Below are 17456 nucleotides of genomic sequence, written 5' to 3'. Positions count from 1 at the left end.
CTCCAGATAAAAGCTTCTGCTGCATGACAGATAAATAAGTGAAGTAAATTAAAGTACCTGAGATCTCAGAATACAGATGTAACCCTGGAGTAACTTACAGTAACACCTAGTTATGCCTGACCAAACATTGCAGCATTCGGAGCTATTAAAGATTAAGGAAATACTGTACATTTAAATTACGGATGATTTAAAACACTGGGCTTCCAGCAGTGACCCCAAAACACGCAGCCTGACAAAAGCGTCTTATTCTTTTTTATGTACCTATTTAATAAATGCTTTTTTGTCATAAATAAGTCTTTAAATAGAACACAGTCGTTAAAAGTTAATGAAGAGGCTGTTGTGCTGATCATGTAGCATAAAGCATTTTATGTTTGGACAGACCCCGCTGCTTTTACTGTAACTGCAGGCATTTACCAACCATTAGTAAACTCTTTTATAAACACTATGAAATTTCATCTGGACAAATCTTATGGAGCTTGTCAAGAAAATTTTGTATGTTGAATGTCATATTTCAAACCAAAATCAAAAGAAATAAAAAAATATAAATTATATTCAATAAATAGAAAAGAAATGATAAATAGTTTTTATTATGAGATATGGCATAGTATTACAGTTGTAGTTGCAAAAACAAAATAGACCTCGTACCTCAGGTCTCAAACTCACCCGTACCTCAACCTCAGTATAGCAGCAAATGTGAATCTTATGAGAATTTTACAGAACAACAGCTGTACCATTACAAAATGCATTATGAACTGACATTTGATTTGCTTTTGATCTTTCACTTTATTGTCAGAATTTCTTTCGAAATTTGTCTGGCGTCCCAAGACGTATACACTGTTTCACATCAATAACATAAAACACAATATTTAAGAAATACTACAACATATGTTACATGAACAAACAATGAGCAATTGTGTTTTTATAAAATAACATTAATAAACATTAAACAGGCTTTCTAAGCAATCAATTGGCCCGGTTGCTAGGGTGGGTAGAGTCACGTTGTGTTAACCTCCTCGTGGTCGCTATAATGTGATTCTCGCTCTCGGTGAGGTGCGTGGTGAGTTGTGCTTGTACGCGGTGGAGAATAGCGTGAAGCCTCCACATGCACTAGGTCTCCACGGTAACGTGCTCAACAAGCCATGTGATAAAGTGCACGGATTGACGTCTCAGACGCGAAGGCAACTGAGATTCGTCATCCGCCACCCAGATTGAGGTGAGCCACTACACCACCATGAGGATGTACAGAGCTTTGGGAATTGGGCATTGTGAAATGGGCTTATCCCATTTAATGTTAGGGATCCTATTGTGCTTTTCAAATAATTCTATTTTGCCAGTTTAGTTTCCAAATACAGATTTTTTTTAGCGTTTGGTGTGCTTTTGAAAATGTAAAAAATGAATGCTATGTAAATCCTTGTTTTATTTATTTATTTATTTATTTTTATTTCCTCAGCATATCAAATTCGTCCACTGAGCATGTTTTCATTTACTGGCATGTGATCAGCTCCCCTGCTTCGACCATCAGAGAGGCCAAAGCATTTTACCACAGTCCTGCTGTCAGTGCTGTGAACGGTTTTCTCACAAACAAAACACAAATAAAACCCCTTCTGCCTCTCATATTCATGCATTTGCTAACACATCCAGAACACAATCATTTATTTTAATTGCTTTCTGCAGAAAGAAAGATTTTTGCTTGTTAGAGCAGCTGATTATTCTATTTCAGAGCGTGCCTGATCCTTTTGAAAAAGCTGCTGTTTTAAGAAAATAAAAGCTCTGTTTCAAAACTGAAAATGAGCTGTCTTGCTATCTTGCACTACATTGGAAACATCCTAACTGAATTGGACAAATCATAAGTGACTGTTTTGGAACACTCTAAATAGGCACTCTAAATAACTTACAGAAAGGCAGAAAGTTAGACTTAGTTTCCAATCACTTTAATTCAATTCACTTTTAACAGAAAGAGGCCCAGAGGCCTAAAATCTACTTTTGTGATCCACAGAAGAAAGTCATAAAGGTTTTAAACAATATGTAGGTAAGTAAAGGTCTTTTACCAACAAACAATTACATATGAAAACTATTGAGATCATTTGAATTACACAGTCCACCCATTGGTAACCCAATTTAACATTGTTGAATATGGGGCCTTGTCTTTCTGTCAGCTGTCATTAAGCTGTTGGCAGCTTGTTTGCACATCAGAACTGAGCATCTAATTCCACCCTTGTGTTAGCTTGTGTTTATATTGATGTATAGAGGGGTTAAAATGCTTAATTTGCACTAACGTGGGTGGTTAACTATCCAATCCCTCTGACTGAGTCAGATGTTGTTTATAACAGCTTATCATTTGATTGGACACATTTCTGACATACAGCTCAGCAAGTGCAGTTCTGTAGCAACAGCAGTGATCCTGTGAGCTTGTTAGGTTGTTTTTTCACTCCTGTATGATGCAATTAGCTCTGTTCCAAAACCTAGTGAGCTGCCTACATCGACAGCATTTTGATCTCTGGGTAATGTTTAGGATAGTTCAGAGTTACAGTGTGACCTCCTCCTGTAACAATGTAGCAGACAGCGCTGTTGACAGACAGTCTGTTGTTTGAGTTAGAATTTCAAACGGTGGACTGTGTAGCTTTGTGTCAGAAGTTGTGTCAGCAGTATGACCTCTACAAGCATGAGCTTTGATGAGACTACTCAGTGTCCAAGAGTATAAACTCTGTGTAAGGTGCCTTGAATCTTTTTAAAATCAATACAAAATGAAAATAGACTTTTTTATGTCTATGTTCTTAATGCATTAATCACTGTCTCTGACATACGCATACGACTGTCACATTTCACCCCTAGCCCTCCAATTGTCTTTCTTTTTTTGACCCGAGACAAGTAAATAATATGTTATAAAACCATTGTGTCAAGACCATCTATATATTGTATATATATATATACACACACATAGATGGCAGATATATTACAGACCCTTCCTAAATCCCTGTAACACTGTTACAAATGGTTTGACATTAGTGGGATGGAATGGTTTTGTTGCAATGGGCGTGCAAAGTGGGCCCATTTTGAAAATAGGCATGTGCTAAAATTGTACACTGTTGATTTTCTACAAGCAGAATAAATCAGAAATTGTTGTAATGAAGTTAAGATATCATAAAATGCCAAAAGTGATTGAAATAAACATACATTTAGACATCATTGGCCAATGTTTTCCTATTTATTTATTATAATTATGGAACTCCATTAATATTCCATATATATATTTGTATTCACTATCATTATACACTTTGGGACCACAATACAACAGATTTTTGTTAAGTGCTGTTGTAATCAAGAATTTATGAATTTTTAATGGATTTTAATGCAGGTCAAAATTGAATGGCTTGTGGCTGTCATGATGCACTTTCAGTTTGTTGCAATGGCTTGTAAAAGTTGCAAGGAAGGAGGCACTTGGAAATCATGATGTCAGAGCTCCCAGTCCCTAGAAAGATCCAAAAATAAAAAATTAAGCAGTGAAGAAAGTTAGTAAGGTTGTTGGTTTTGTGAGTTTGTATGACATTACACTGTGTGATTTTGAGCAGATTGGTGAATTCAATTCAATTCATGATTCATATTTACTCAGAATTTTTTATATACTATAAAGCTACTGTTTTAATGGTTACTGTACACAGTTAATCACACATTTAATTACAAATGCCTTTTTTGAGAGATTTGCAACGTTAATGCTCAATCCTGATTTATACATTAATAACTGTCCAGTCCACCAGCCTAGCAGGCATTTGGAATACAGTTTCGGACAAAGCGTTTATATTTTTCACTGCATGCTCTTAGTTCTGAATGGAATACATCACATCCAGTCGGGCATACAGTCTAGTCGCTAAAGTTAAAATATTTTAACGCATTATTCCGTATCTGCAAATAGTCGTAACTCTCCGGTGGAAATGAATAACTTCTGGTCTATCGTCTGTAGTTTTTCGCATGAAGGGAAAAGGCAGATTTATTGTGCATAATTCATTGGTGCAAGTTATTTTAAATAAATAAAAGTATGTCTTGGTTATCTGACCAGTGATAGATAGGAGGAGTGTTTAGTTAACCTGTTTGAAAACGGTCAACATTTTTGCAATTCTGTTTGGTGACACTGGTCTCATGTAAGGACAGGTCAGGCTGCTCTCTTGACTCTACGGTATGTTGTTGTCACAGAGGATGGTGTGATTTTTCATGACACATTTAAGTGATATCTGTCAGAGATTGGTGACATTTTATGTGTGATATTCCATGAAAGTAAAACAATCAGTTGCAGCACTTTTACAAAAAATGAATAGGGCTCTTGATTATTCATTTAAGCCCAACTACAGCATGCAGTATGTTATGTAATTTTATTGCCGAGTCATTATATCAAGCTGTCATTTGTTGTGAATGAAGCACTTCATCTAATTTTTTTATGAGCAACACAATTAAAGTCTTAATGAAGCCAATGTATGACTCCCAAATTGCAGTAATCAGTCTTTATTGAAGTTTTTGCAGTCACTTTCCACTTCTGAAGGCTGTTTTCACAAAATGAGGACCTATAAATCTATTTTCCTCAAGCGTTTTTCTCTGACATGACATTTAAAATAGTAAAACAGCTCACCATGTTTACAATTTTCAACATGTCCTACAGTTACTCAGTGTGTATTTAATAACCTCAATTGCTTGTACACACTGATGATCAGTTGTAGTTTATTGTTTCTGGTTTGTTTTGTTTGTTAATTTATTTACAGCTGCAGGAAACATGATAGTATCCAGGCCAGGTGGGCTTGTCGACAGTGAGACGAGCCCAGCTCATTCAAAACCCGTCCCTCTGAAGAATCGCATGCTGATGTACCAAGCGGCAGTCTCCAAACAGGACAGATCAGCCCTCTCCAGCGGGGTAGGGAACAACTTAAAATCTCTCTTTGAAGGATTAGTTATCAATTTCTCTCTTGTCTTTTACATTTATATTACTTTCTACTGAACAAATTATGGACAACATTTTTATCCTATTTGAGGATAGGCCCAATCAAGCCATTTTAATTAAAACACACTGTTTACAAAAAGTAAATAAAACTGCAAGATATTAACAATGTAATCAATGTTTATATGAAATCGACTGAGACTAACTTACATTACCTTTCGTGTTCCACGGACAAAATAAAAGTCATACAGGTTTAAAACAACATGAGGTTAAATAAATAATGACAGACCTTTTTGAGTGAACTATATATATGGTTATCTGTTGAGAAGATTAAAGCCAATTACACATTGAAATCAACAGAAATCACTATTAAGCCATTTGTCTGAGTGCCATCCAACTGATCAGCCAATATAATTTCGAATGAGGCAAATGAGGCACTTGTGCAGCCTGCAAGCTTGTTTTGTCAACGTCTCATTAGAGAAAATGATGAAGGCTCATAAATTCTGACTGTTCTGCATTTAAACACTGTGTGAGGACAGAGCTTTTGGGGTCAAATGCATGTATTATTCCAAACTCATTGATTTATATAATAATTGCTGCCTTCGTACATCAAATCACAAAGGAAGGCATTTGTTTGATTTCCTCTCTTGTCACAGTAATAGGGAGCGAGAGAGAGAGATTGACAGACAAATACAGCGAGAAGGACAGAGAAAGAGACAAAAATAGAGAGGAAGGAATGGAAGAAAAGAAATGGACTTCAGAAGAATCTTGAAGGCATTGAATTATGCAGAAACCTCAAGTTTTGAAGTCTTAGGAAGTCCTTGCCAAAATCTCTTAAAGGGGCCATATCATACATTTTTCAGGGTTCCCATGTTCATGGAAACCATCAGGGAGTTTTATGATAGGGATTTTCAGGTCTCAAACAGTCATATAAATTAGTTAAATGGAAAAGCCCTGGAAATTTCAAATCTTAAAAAGACACAAACAAATGCACACCCAGCCTTTGCGTGTGGCTGTCTCGCTCTTGAACTGCTGCATCTGGCTCGGCCTTATCCCTCTCCTTGGCTGATTGGGACTCATGGCCCGGCCCCACCCTACTCCACATCACACTCCTCACTGGAGGGGAGGGAAAAGTGTGTAATATATTGGTCAAGCGAATCTATACTATGCATTACAGTACTTCGCATGGTAGAGGACGAAATGACTACAACAGCCACAAAGGTAACAGCCAGTCTGTTGACATTCACTGCACGGAATGCGGAATTAACTAACTATTATAAGAAGAGAAAGACTGAATATATTATAAAAATTAAAGAGAAAATAAAATAATAATAATAAAAGCAAGGAAAAGGAAAATGGCCACAATAGTACTAGTGCCTGAGTTTGACAGTACTAAAGAGGATTTGTATGCCTATTTGGAGAGATTTGAGCAACGGCTTGCGGCAAATGATATAGATAGCGTAAAAAAAGTAAATGTTTTCCTGTGTTTTGGGACCAGTCGAATAAGGCCTCTTGAAAAGTCTTGTTGAGCCACAAAAGTGATTGATTTATCATACCAGGAAATTACTCAGACCCTTTCTGATCATTTCAAGCCCCAGCCAATTCTGATTGTAGAACACTTTACCAACGCAACCAAAGTCCTGGGGAAACAATATCTGATTACATTCTGGCATTAATACGTCTGGCAAGTTCATTTGAGTTTGGAACATTTCTAGATGATGCTCTCAGGGATAAATTTGTCTTTGGACATGCAGAAGTTCACACACAGAAGGTTACTGTCAGAAGCAGACCTTACTTTAAAAAAGGCCTGCATTGTTGCTCTCGCATTAGAAATAGCGCAAAGGACAACAAGCAGCTTAGTGCCCAGGCAACCATAAAGGACTCAAGTGTGCATAAGGTGCAACATTTCTGTGGAGGCAGAGAGAAATACAGAGGACAGGGAAGTTCTCAGTACAGTACTAAAAAAGGGGTCCAGTAGCAACATTTTACCAAGCATAGAAACAACTATTTTAACTACTGTTGTGGGGGAGGCAACCACAATCCCACAGAATGTCACTATCGTAATGAGAAATGCCACAACTCTGGAAAAATTGGACACTTAGAGCATGCATGTAAGAATACACAGCATCTAGACAAAGCTCAATAGGTGTCAGCTGACATGTCTGAGAATCAGTGTGCATTTGATGATGAACTGTTTGAGCTATTCACTATCTATTCTGCACGAGACGGGGCGGATGGCATTTATATTGATCTTCAGCTAAATGGCACAACATTTAGCATGTAACTAGACACAGGAGCCTCTTTGTCTTTGATCCCAGAGCATATCTATAAAGACAAATTGATGGACTGTATGTTGCACCCGACCTCCATTCATCTGGCCTATACACTGGGGACAAAATTCCTGTGTTTGCTGGTATCAAGATTCCAGTCACATATGAGGGACAACAGTGGTTACTTCCATTGATTATGGTCAAAGGAGACAAACCACCATTGCTGGGGCATATCTGGCTCCAGAAAATATCCTTAAACTGGAAGGAGATCTTCAGCTGTTCCTTTTCTCTCTGATGTACTTGAAAAACACAAAGACCTGTTTGAAGATGGTACGGCAAAATTAGTGACTTTAAAGCAAAGGTGAGAGTGCAAGAAGGATCTCAACCTATCTTTCACAAACCAAGGACTGTTCCGTAAGCTCTTAAAGAAGCAGTCGAAAAGGAGCTTGATCACCTGGAGAGGAATGGAATTATCTCTCAGGTTGGAAGGAGCGATTGGGCAGCACCCATTGTGGTTCTGCCAAAGAAAGACAAGACAATTAGGCTGTGTGGAGGATCTTTTTACCACCTTGGCTGGAGGAAAAGTCTTCAGTAAGATTGATCTGTCTTTTGCATATCAGCAGCTGGAGCTGGACGCTGAAACCAAGCAGTACCTTACCGGAAACAGAGACAAAAGCCTGTATAAGTACCATCATCTGGCCTATTTAATTTACACAGCACCTGCGATTTTCCAACACACGATGGCCCAAATCCTACAGGGACTTAAACATGTAGTTTGTTTTATGGATGATATGCTGGTCTTTGTGCCATCTTCTGAAGAACATTTGGTAGTACTGGACAAAGTGCTGTCACGACTTCAACAAGATGGAGTAAGAGTGAAGAAATCAAAATGGGAATTCCTCTGTAACTCTGTGGAATACTTGGGATTCAAGATTGATGAAAAAGGAATGCTTCCAATAGAGAGCAAAGTGGAAGCTATTGTGAAGGCCCCTGCTCCAACAAATATCTCAGAATTACTTATTACTTATTTTCTGGGACTTCTGAACTACTATGTAATGTTCGTGGCAAATCTTTCCACGTTGTTGCACCCACTTCACAGATTTTAGCAGGCCAATGTAAATTGCAATGGTCTTTGCAGTGTGCTCAAGCTTTCAACGTCTGTAAACAGCACCTCTTGTCAAGTAAGTGACAGAAATGATACCAAAAGCCACTGGGACTCGCCTGTGATGCCTCTCCCTATGGCGTCAGTGCAGTTATCTCACATTTGCTACCTTCACGGGAGAAACACACCATTGCGTTTGCATCGAGGACTCTGACAGCAAAGTTTCACAAGTATCTGTATGGCCACAAGTTATATCTGCTAACTTATCATAAACCTCTTCTTGCAATCCTAGGTCCAAAGTCTGCCATTCCAACACTTGTTGCTCTCTGTATGCAATGTTGGGCTTTGACCTTGTTGGCCGATGATTATGACATATAGTACAGACTCTCTTCTGATCATTCATACATGAATACATTGTCCAGATTACCGTGTGAGACAACCTCTACAGAGGGGGAAGAGGAGATGGTGTTTCAAGTCTCACACCTAGATGAATTTGTGCAAAGGACATCACCACAGAAACAAGGAGAAATTCGTTGCTATTTTTTGTAAGGAAAGACCAGCTCTCAACAGACCAGGGCTGTATCCTGTGGGGCTCGAGAGTGATCATTCCTCAGAAGTATAGGGAACGACTGTTGTCTGAGCTGCATGAGGGTCACCCAGGCATAATAAGAATGAAAGCATTGGCAAGAGGATACCTCTGGTGGACGGGTCTCTACCAAGACATCCAGAACTTTTTAAGTAAGTGCGCATGTGAGTTGGGGGCGAAACCAAGAGTGCTCCTCTTCTTCACCCGTGGTCCTGGGCGACATCCTGGGAGCGCATTCACATGGACTATGCAGAAATAGACAAGCAACACTTCTTAGTGATTGTGGATGTTCATTCAAAATGGGTGGAAAACTTTCCCACTCAGCTGACCAATGCAGAGAAGACTATAAACCTCTTGCATCATCTCTGGGCTTCCTATGGATTCCCAAATAGCTGGTATTGGACAATGGCCCACCATTCACCTCCAGGGAGTTTTAGGAGTTCCTAAGGAACTGTCTCTTCCATATCACCCAGCCACATGTTCCAGTGGATACAGGGACAGTTCCTAGTCCTGAAAGAAGAGAAAGAAGAGAAAAGTACCTAATAGATTAGATCTGTAGATATTGACAGATTGGTGGTTCTTTTATCATAAAAGGTTCTAACCCACTGTAACGTATTCAATGGAAAGGAGGAGGCGAGAACTTTTCAATATAAATAAGAGTTTAATAGTAAACTTAAAAGAAGACACAAACACACACGGCGGACATGTCCGCTAACGATCTCTCTCTCCCGCACGAACCCCTGCAGCCAGCCTTTAACCCTCACAGAGGCATAATTAGCCTAATATGGGACCGGGTGCGTAGGATCACAACCCGGCCCCGCCCTCCGCCCTGCCACACCCACGTGTATTCAAATTTTGTTATGTGAGACACAAACTGTAGTCACAAAATGTTGCAAATTGTTTACATTGTTAAGGAGTTAAAATCTACGGTGGTGGAAATGTAATGTATTGTTCATGCCAATCTATACCATGCATTACGGTAGTTTCACTGTTTGAAGAGCACTGGTTCGAGTAGTGATGCAGTGTATCTGTGAGAGTGAATTCTGAAGCACGCAGCAGTAAAGACATGTAGAGAAATGGTTGTCCGTGTTGTTCCTCAGAACAGTAAAACTTAACAAAGACGAGAGGGAAAGGGCAAGGCGGAGCAACAGTGTGTGAGAGAGAGAGAGAGAGAGAGAGAGAGAGAGAGAGAGAGAGAGAGAGAGAGAGAGAGAGAGAGAGAAAACAAATCGCTTGCCGGTTCCCCGGCAAGCTGACACCTGGTCCTTGACCACTCCTCCATCCTCTGGTGGACGACAGCCGCTCCTCCCCGGGCAGACCAGAGCGAGCCCTCCGACCCCTGGCGGATGGAACGCCCCTCCGCATTCTGGCTGCTAGTAGCGAGCCCCTCCGCCCCTGGCAGCTGCTCCGCTGAGGCTTACATGCAAAATGAGAAATAGTGTGTAGCCGGTGGGTTTTATAATCACCCAGAATACAAAACTTTTTGGGGGGAGAATTATCTGACGGCTGTTAAATTAAAAAAGAAAACGCGGTCGATGGGGCCGTATTACAATAAATGAAATATGTTCAAAGAAATACGGTTGACACATACTTAATACATGCTTATATAATTCACAGCCTTATATGCATTTAAGTACTTGCTGAAACCACTCAAAGCATTTTTTGCATTTTAAACTAGGCTTTATGGACATATATAGTAGTCTCAACAATACTACTCATATTTTCACATGTAACACATATTACACTTAATTGGAAAACACGCTGGGCTATATATCATTAAATAAGATATGATTAATACTACATTTACATACCCAGTCCTCACATGTGTACACTGAACGTGGTCAAACTCCACACATGCAAACCATATGCATCTTTAAAAAATTATCCATAACAAACACTCAATTTTAACATTTAACATTTGAACACATATTTAATGTAATTTACAAGCATTTTATGTAAAATGTGATATTAACCCGAAGAATTATCAACCGATGAGCTCTCTTGCACAATGTATGTTCTCATGCTTCTAACACCAGAGAGTGCCAGAAAGCAGGTGTTGCAAAACTCCCCTCTTAAAGGTGCCACGTCCAATTTATGACTAGAGTAAAATTTCATTACATTTCTCCACTTAAGTACAAGTGCTTTTCTGCATTTACTTGCGAGCTGCTGGTTTGCTGTCAGGTTGAATATTTTTTAACTGTCACATCCTCAATAACAGCCTCTTTGCAAAGTTGCATTACATTGTGCAATTCACCAAACAATCTGTGCTGTAATGTGCTGCTCAAACTGTAACGATAAGACTGAACTGATCAATGATCTTGTCCAAAATAACCGTCAGCTGCTCCTTTCTAACTGTTGGATTCTTCTGAAGTATCTGCAGAGCGGCAGGTGCAGCACACAGACACAAACAACACAAGTTTTGACAGACTTTACCACATCCAGTTATTCTGGTGTTTAGGAATAATAATGTCTATCATACTTCCTTCTTATTTCCTTACTGAATATGTGGTGCTAATGTGTAAATGTGGATGTTCATGTCTTCAAATGTATTAATCTGTCTGGGTCGAAGTTTTGAGTTCTGTTAGTACATTGACCACTTTTACCTAAAAACAAATCAAGAACAGTTTGATTCCTTATGAAATGGCCCAACATTTGGTGATGTTCTCCCTCATATCAACCTCATTTGGCTTGCAACTTTATTTCCTTGTCCGTCCAAAGTCAGAGTTTTGTGGAGGGGGCAGGTGCCTGTAATTTGTCTTTGCAAACCCTGCTGTAAATGGGTTGTGAATGTGCCCAGTGTCATCAATGTTGTGTTTTGGCCTGATGACTTTGTCCCAGTTGGAGAGTGGAATGTGAAGATGGCTGAGCGATGGGTGTTCGGCACCTCTCCTGAAACCCAACTCCCTCCCTCTTACTTTGACTGGCTGCTAAAACAACACTGCATGACCCATCTGCTCCCTCTTGATGTCAGGTCACAGCAGGGTTGTAAAATGTAAAGAAAAATCAAACTTATACGAACAGATATTGAACGGATAGTTCACCCAAAAAATGAAACTTCTGTCATTATTTATTCACCCTCATGTTGTTCCAAACATTTATGACTTTCTTTCTGCTGTAGAAAACAAAAATAGATGTTAGGCAGAATGTTCAGTCACCATTCACATTCATTGCATATATATTTTTCTCATATAATAAAAATGAATTGTGACTGATGCTAGCATTTAGCCTAAAACCTCCTTTTGGCATTCCATGTTCAGGTTCAGAACAGCATGAGGGGTGAATTTCAATTTTGGGGTTAACTATCCATTTAAGTTAGAGTATGGATACTATGTCAAAATTGTCCTTATTATAATTCATACAATAACATACAAGTAACATTGTTACTTAATGAAAATATTAGTAGTCGATACCAATACCAGTCAAATTCCATGATTCTTCCTACAAATTTCAATATCACAGCATCAACTAATATGCTAATAAACACACGCCTTGTTTTAAAATGTTAAATATTTACAAAAATATGCATAATGCCATGCAGCCTTTAGTTAATATTCACAGTAAAAAATAATTGTTGAGAAAACTTAAAAATCAAGGCATCATGATACAGTAAGATTTTTGAGTAATTTCAACAACTGTCATAATAGTTGTCCTCGGTAACATTGTTTGTTCACTCAATGCAGAAATTCCAGTTGAGAGAACTTCTAAATTATTTTTCTGCCAACTGTCAATTTTCAATACGGTAACTTTCATTTTGTGACCATTTCAATTACTTTAACATGAAGTAACCTGCAATCTTTGCCTCTGAAGAGAGAGGATTACTTTAATTCCTGAAACAGAAACACAAAAGACCTCAATTCTTAACACACAAACCTCAATATTGGTAACAAACAACAAACCTCATTAAGTTAAAAGATGAGCTCCTAACTTCACCACACAACAGCAGTAAAAGCATATAAAGTCAGCCAAAAAATAAGCCTATAGTGCTAACCGTATAATTGATTCATGTTGCAATGCATGCTGGGAACTTTAATATGAAATTGTTCATTCAGACAACTATGTTAGACTCATTTGGACAACATTTGTGGCAAGTTTGTTGGTCAAATATGTTTTAATTGTTTTATGTAGATGCACTAGATGGAAGTAATTGCACATCTCATAGTATCATAGCACCCCCTCCCCTTTTAACAGTGTTGCTTCAAGCTTTTCCAAGTAGGCCAAGTTATTCCTTCACTTATTCATATGTTTATTTCAAGCAAACACACAACGATAAATTAAAGAACAAAGAAACAAACTGGAAGCGACAGAACCATAAAAAAACTAAATAAAGTGCTTGAAGTTTTGTCAGGTATCTAACAGTAATGTAACAATAATGTAAATATGTAAAATACATAAAATAAAACTATTTCAGTTATTGTATGATATTACAAAAAGGACAGAAACAGCAGACTCCAAACATACTGTAAGACATATACATATGCATTTATTAGGCTATAATTAACATCACTTTATATTTATGGACTTTGAAAAAAATGCCTAAAAATGTAGGTTGTCCCTGTCCGTTGTTATTAATAAGCAGTGCATGTGGTTAAGGCAGATAATGATAAGAAGTTGTGTTAACAGGGTATAGACTAGCCTACAAGAATCACTGGTGCACAGATGAAACATGCACAATAAGAGCAGGAACAGGCATTATGGAAGTAAATAGGGTAAAATTTGAATTCATGTTTATTTGAAATGGATTTCTGGGTAAATGAAACTTCACAGCATCAGAGCAACACACTGAAATAAAACTGCCCAGGAAAATCTTATACAGCCACAGAGATAATGAGATGATGGCTGGAATCTGTTTTGTGTGTGTGTGTGTGTGTGTGTGTGTGTGTGTGTGTGTGTGTGTGTGTGTGTGTGTGTGTGTGTGTGTGTGTGTGTGTGTGTGTGTGGAGAGCCACATTGTCTCATGAATACATGAATACATTTTGGTTTGAGTGGAGGAAAGTAACAAGTATTCGCATTTTCCTTTGCATAATCTTGCAGCTCTTTTACAGGGATAATTCATCCAAAAATCAAGATTCTGTCATTATTTACCCACATAAATGCAGTTCCAAGCACGTATGACTTTCTTTCTTCTTTGGAGCAAAAGAGGTGGATATATAATGGAAGGGAATGCTGATGTGTTCTGTCAAGCTCCATAATGTCAAAAATGTACCACTTTCATCATTTGGAAATGATCCGCCAGGAGGATTTTTAAAAATGATTTTTATTATTTCACCTCTTGTGCTCCGCAGAAGAAAGTCATTCATTAGGGTTTGGAACAACATCAAGTTGATCTATTCCTTTAAAGTCATTAAACTGTTGATTTTCAACACAGGTGGTGGCTGTTTCTTTGTGTTTTCATCAGGTCATGGAAGAAGCCGAGGTTTGTTTTCTTCCTGGGGGTCTTGCCAGCATCCTTAGACAGTTTGAGTGTGAAGAGATGGCCTCTGCTCACATGGTCACACAGTTTCATGACACAGGTACTAACAGATGCTACTAGCAGGTATGTGACTCCTGCCTTTTATGCAAGCAAGCGTGTCACCCTTTCATGTGTTAAAGAGCCCATGAAATTAAAATTGGAGTTTGTGACTCCGTTTATGCCTTCTAGTGTACAGACAAAAAATATTGATGACTCAGGTGTTTCTATTCCTACGGACACTTTTAGCACTGTGGATTTCTAGAAAGTGAAGTTGCAAATTGTTTTACACTCTCAATAGTTTATATAATGTGTCTGAAATGACACTCAAAACAAATATTCTGCTAACAAGTGATATTTACCTTGAATTTTCCTTGTTTTCTTCAAACATCACGTGTTTCATATTTAATCTCAAGCATGCTCTTCACTGGCACTTTAGTTGACTTGGTTATTATGTAAACTTATTGGGAGTTGTTGCTGTCCTTTTCTGCATATTGCGGAGCATTTTTGCGGCCCTCTTCAGCCAGTCATGGCCCGTTCTGCATAACACGGCGGCCCGTTTCAGCTTGTTGCTTCTCGTTCGGCCCCGTTTCACGCCCGGCCCACCAGGAAATGTCCCGGTTCTCCCTATAGTCCGCCCTTGTCGTAATGTTAAACAAATTGATAGAAATAATTTTGTCACAATAAATATTCTATTGGTTTGTTTATTTTACTCTATTAGATCTTCAGTTTTAAACATGTCAAAATTTGTATTTTTTACAACAACAAAGTAAACTGCTCCCCACATCCTCCCATCCACTGTCTCATCAATATTTTTTGGCCCTTTTCTTATTTGTGTTGTGCAAATCAGTGCAAAAACGACTGCAAGCCATTCCTTTTTCATTTAGTTAGTTCACACATTGTCTGTCCGTGCATTGATGTGAGAATTAATTTAATGATAATAGCTTCTGTTTAGAAGCATTTGTTTCAAAAGGCGCTTTGGTGACTTTTTCCACATGTAAAGACTGACTGTGAGCAAATAGCCTTGGAGTGTGAGCTGTGAAAGTGCATCATTGGTTTGACCCACTGAAAGAATACGCTCCATTCCCTCTTTCGATTCATGAACGAGCCAGGAACAGTGTCTTTTGACCGATTGAAGGAGAGGAGACATGCCGCTCATTTAGTTTGGTAATCTTGTTTAAAAAGCAGAGGCTACACACTATTTCTCATTTTGCATGTAAGCCTCAGTGGAGCAGCTGCCAGGAGCGGAGGGGCTTGCTACTAGCTGCCAGAATGCGGAGGGGCGTTCCATCCGCCAGGGGTCGGAGGGCTCGCTCTGGTCTGCCCGGGGAGGAGCGGCTCTGGATTAATTAAGAGTAAAAATGGCTCCCCCCTAAAGCGGCAGATACTCTGGGAGAGTTGATTACTGCTTTTGGAAAAGGTCATGAGGCATCAGTGTATTACTTCCTGCTAATTCAGAGTCTGGGGGACGGAGCTTTAACTTCTATCAAGAGATTTCGGGAGAAAGATTTAAACTTAGTATTGGGGGAGGTAGTGTGGGCTAGGATTCTGATAAATGTCAAGACTGCATCTAGAGATGCAAGGGTGCACCTTATGCAATTCAAGATTTTACATAGATTCTATTGGACCCCCTCTAGATTGTATAGGCTTGGTCTTAAAGACACACCCACCTGATGGCGATGCCAATCAGAAGATGGAGACACAACCCATGTTTTTTAGGGGTGTGTTAAGATTCAAGTTTTTTATGTGACGTTTTGGGCACCCAAATGTAATTCTTCCCCAGTCTCTGTATTTTGGGCAATGGGGCGGTCATAAATTTGGGGGATAAACACATAAAAAAATTGGGTTCGGACCAGTATGATGATTGGCAAGATATTTGAAGGGGATGGAAGTTGGATGGAGCATCCTCATTTCCGGAGTGGTGTGTGGAGATGGAGAGGGCGGCTGCTTTCAAGGAGATATCAAGCAGATGGCTGGGGGTTCGGAACTTCTTTGATAGGAAGTGGGGCAATTGCATTGTGTTTTGGGGGGTCTCTTGGGGAGGGGCTGTGGAGAGAGATGCTTAGTTTTAATTATAAATGATTATTATATGATAATTTTTTGTGTGTGTTTGTATTCTATTTGTGACCACAGGGATGTTCGTTGGGTGTCAGGGAGGGGTTGGTGATTTGGGAGGGGTATAAGGGGGTGTTAAATGTTAAATGTTGATTCAAAGTATATATGTTGTGTTTTTTATTTGTTATGTGTCTATGAATCAATAAAAATGTTAATTAAAAAAATGACTAATGACATTACAATGACATCAGGACCTAATTAAATCTTGTAATTACTTTTAGGCTAATAATGGTGTATTTTTTGTATAGGCCTACCTTTATGGTCATGCACATGAGTTGTTGTGATTGATATTTAAACACTGCTAAAGTCTCTCATAAGACACATTGCTTTTAATAAAGTATAATTAGACTTGTTTTGGTTGTGAACATCTATGTGGTTTATCAATTGTTAAATGACTCAAAACACATAAAAGATGATAACTTGAATGGTTCTTTAAACGGTTTCAGCTTTATATATATATATATATATATCTTTATATGTGTGCTTATTATAGGAAATTAATAATATAATATTCTGAATTCATTTTAGTTGGCTATCTTGAATGATGTAAACACTGTAACAAAACAAAACAGCATCTCCTTTTGTGTTCCATGGAAGAAAGTAAGTCACATACTAGGTTTGGACCAACAAGAGGGTGAGTCAATGATGATAGAATTTTCACTTTGTGCTGAACTGTCCCTTTAAATGTACACAGGGCAATGAGCTTCAGTTTTGTACTGCGGTCTTGGCTTTTGCTTAATCCTTTTAAAGCTGACCGTATGTGAAAACATACCCTTCCCAAAATCTCACACCATAACAAGTGTAATCTGTACGGAGATGCTCCCGAAATCTACATAGATTCTCCAGTCTTGTGCAGTCCATTAGCATTGGCACATGCATATGTTATGCATGCATCTCCTTCCTCTAAAAAAACATTAGATACTGCTCACAGTGAGAGAAGCAAAATGGAGATACATTTTGGTCACAAACTGTGTAATCCAGCCCTGACGATCCAAATTGAATCCAGTCCATTCATC

General features: G+C 38.6%; 1 pseudogene; it reads left to right on the top strand.

The window, feature by feature from the left end:
- LOC127658842 (xin actin-binding repeat-containing protein 2-like) overlaps window positions 1-17456 on the top strand; it is a 163241-nt pseudogene that overhangs the window by 116938 nt on the left and 28847 nt on the right.

This window comes from Xyrauchen texanus, chromosome 18 (genome assembly GCF_025860055.1).
Source record: "Xyrauchen texanus isolate HMW12.3.18 chromosome 18, RBS_HiC_50CHRs, whole genome shotgun sequence".
Classification (NCBI taxonomy): Eukaryota; Metazoa; Chordata; class Actinopteri; order Cypriniformes; family Catostomidae; genus Xyrauchen; species Xyrauchen texanus.
This window is presented reverse-complemented; position numbering and strand designations above follow the sequence as displayed.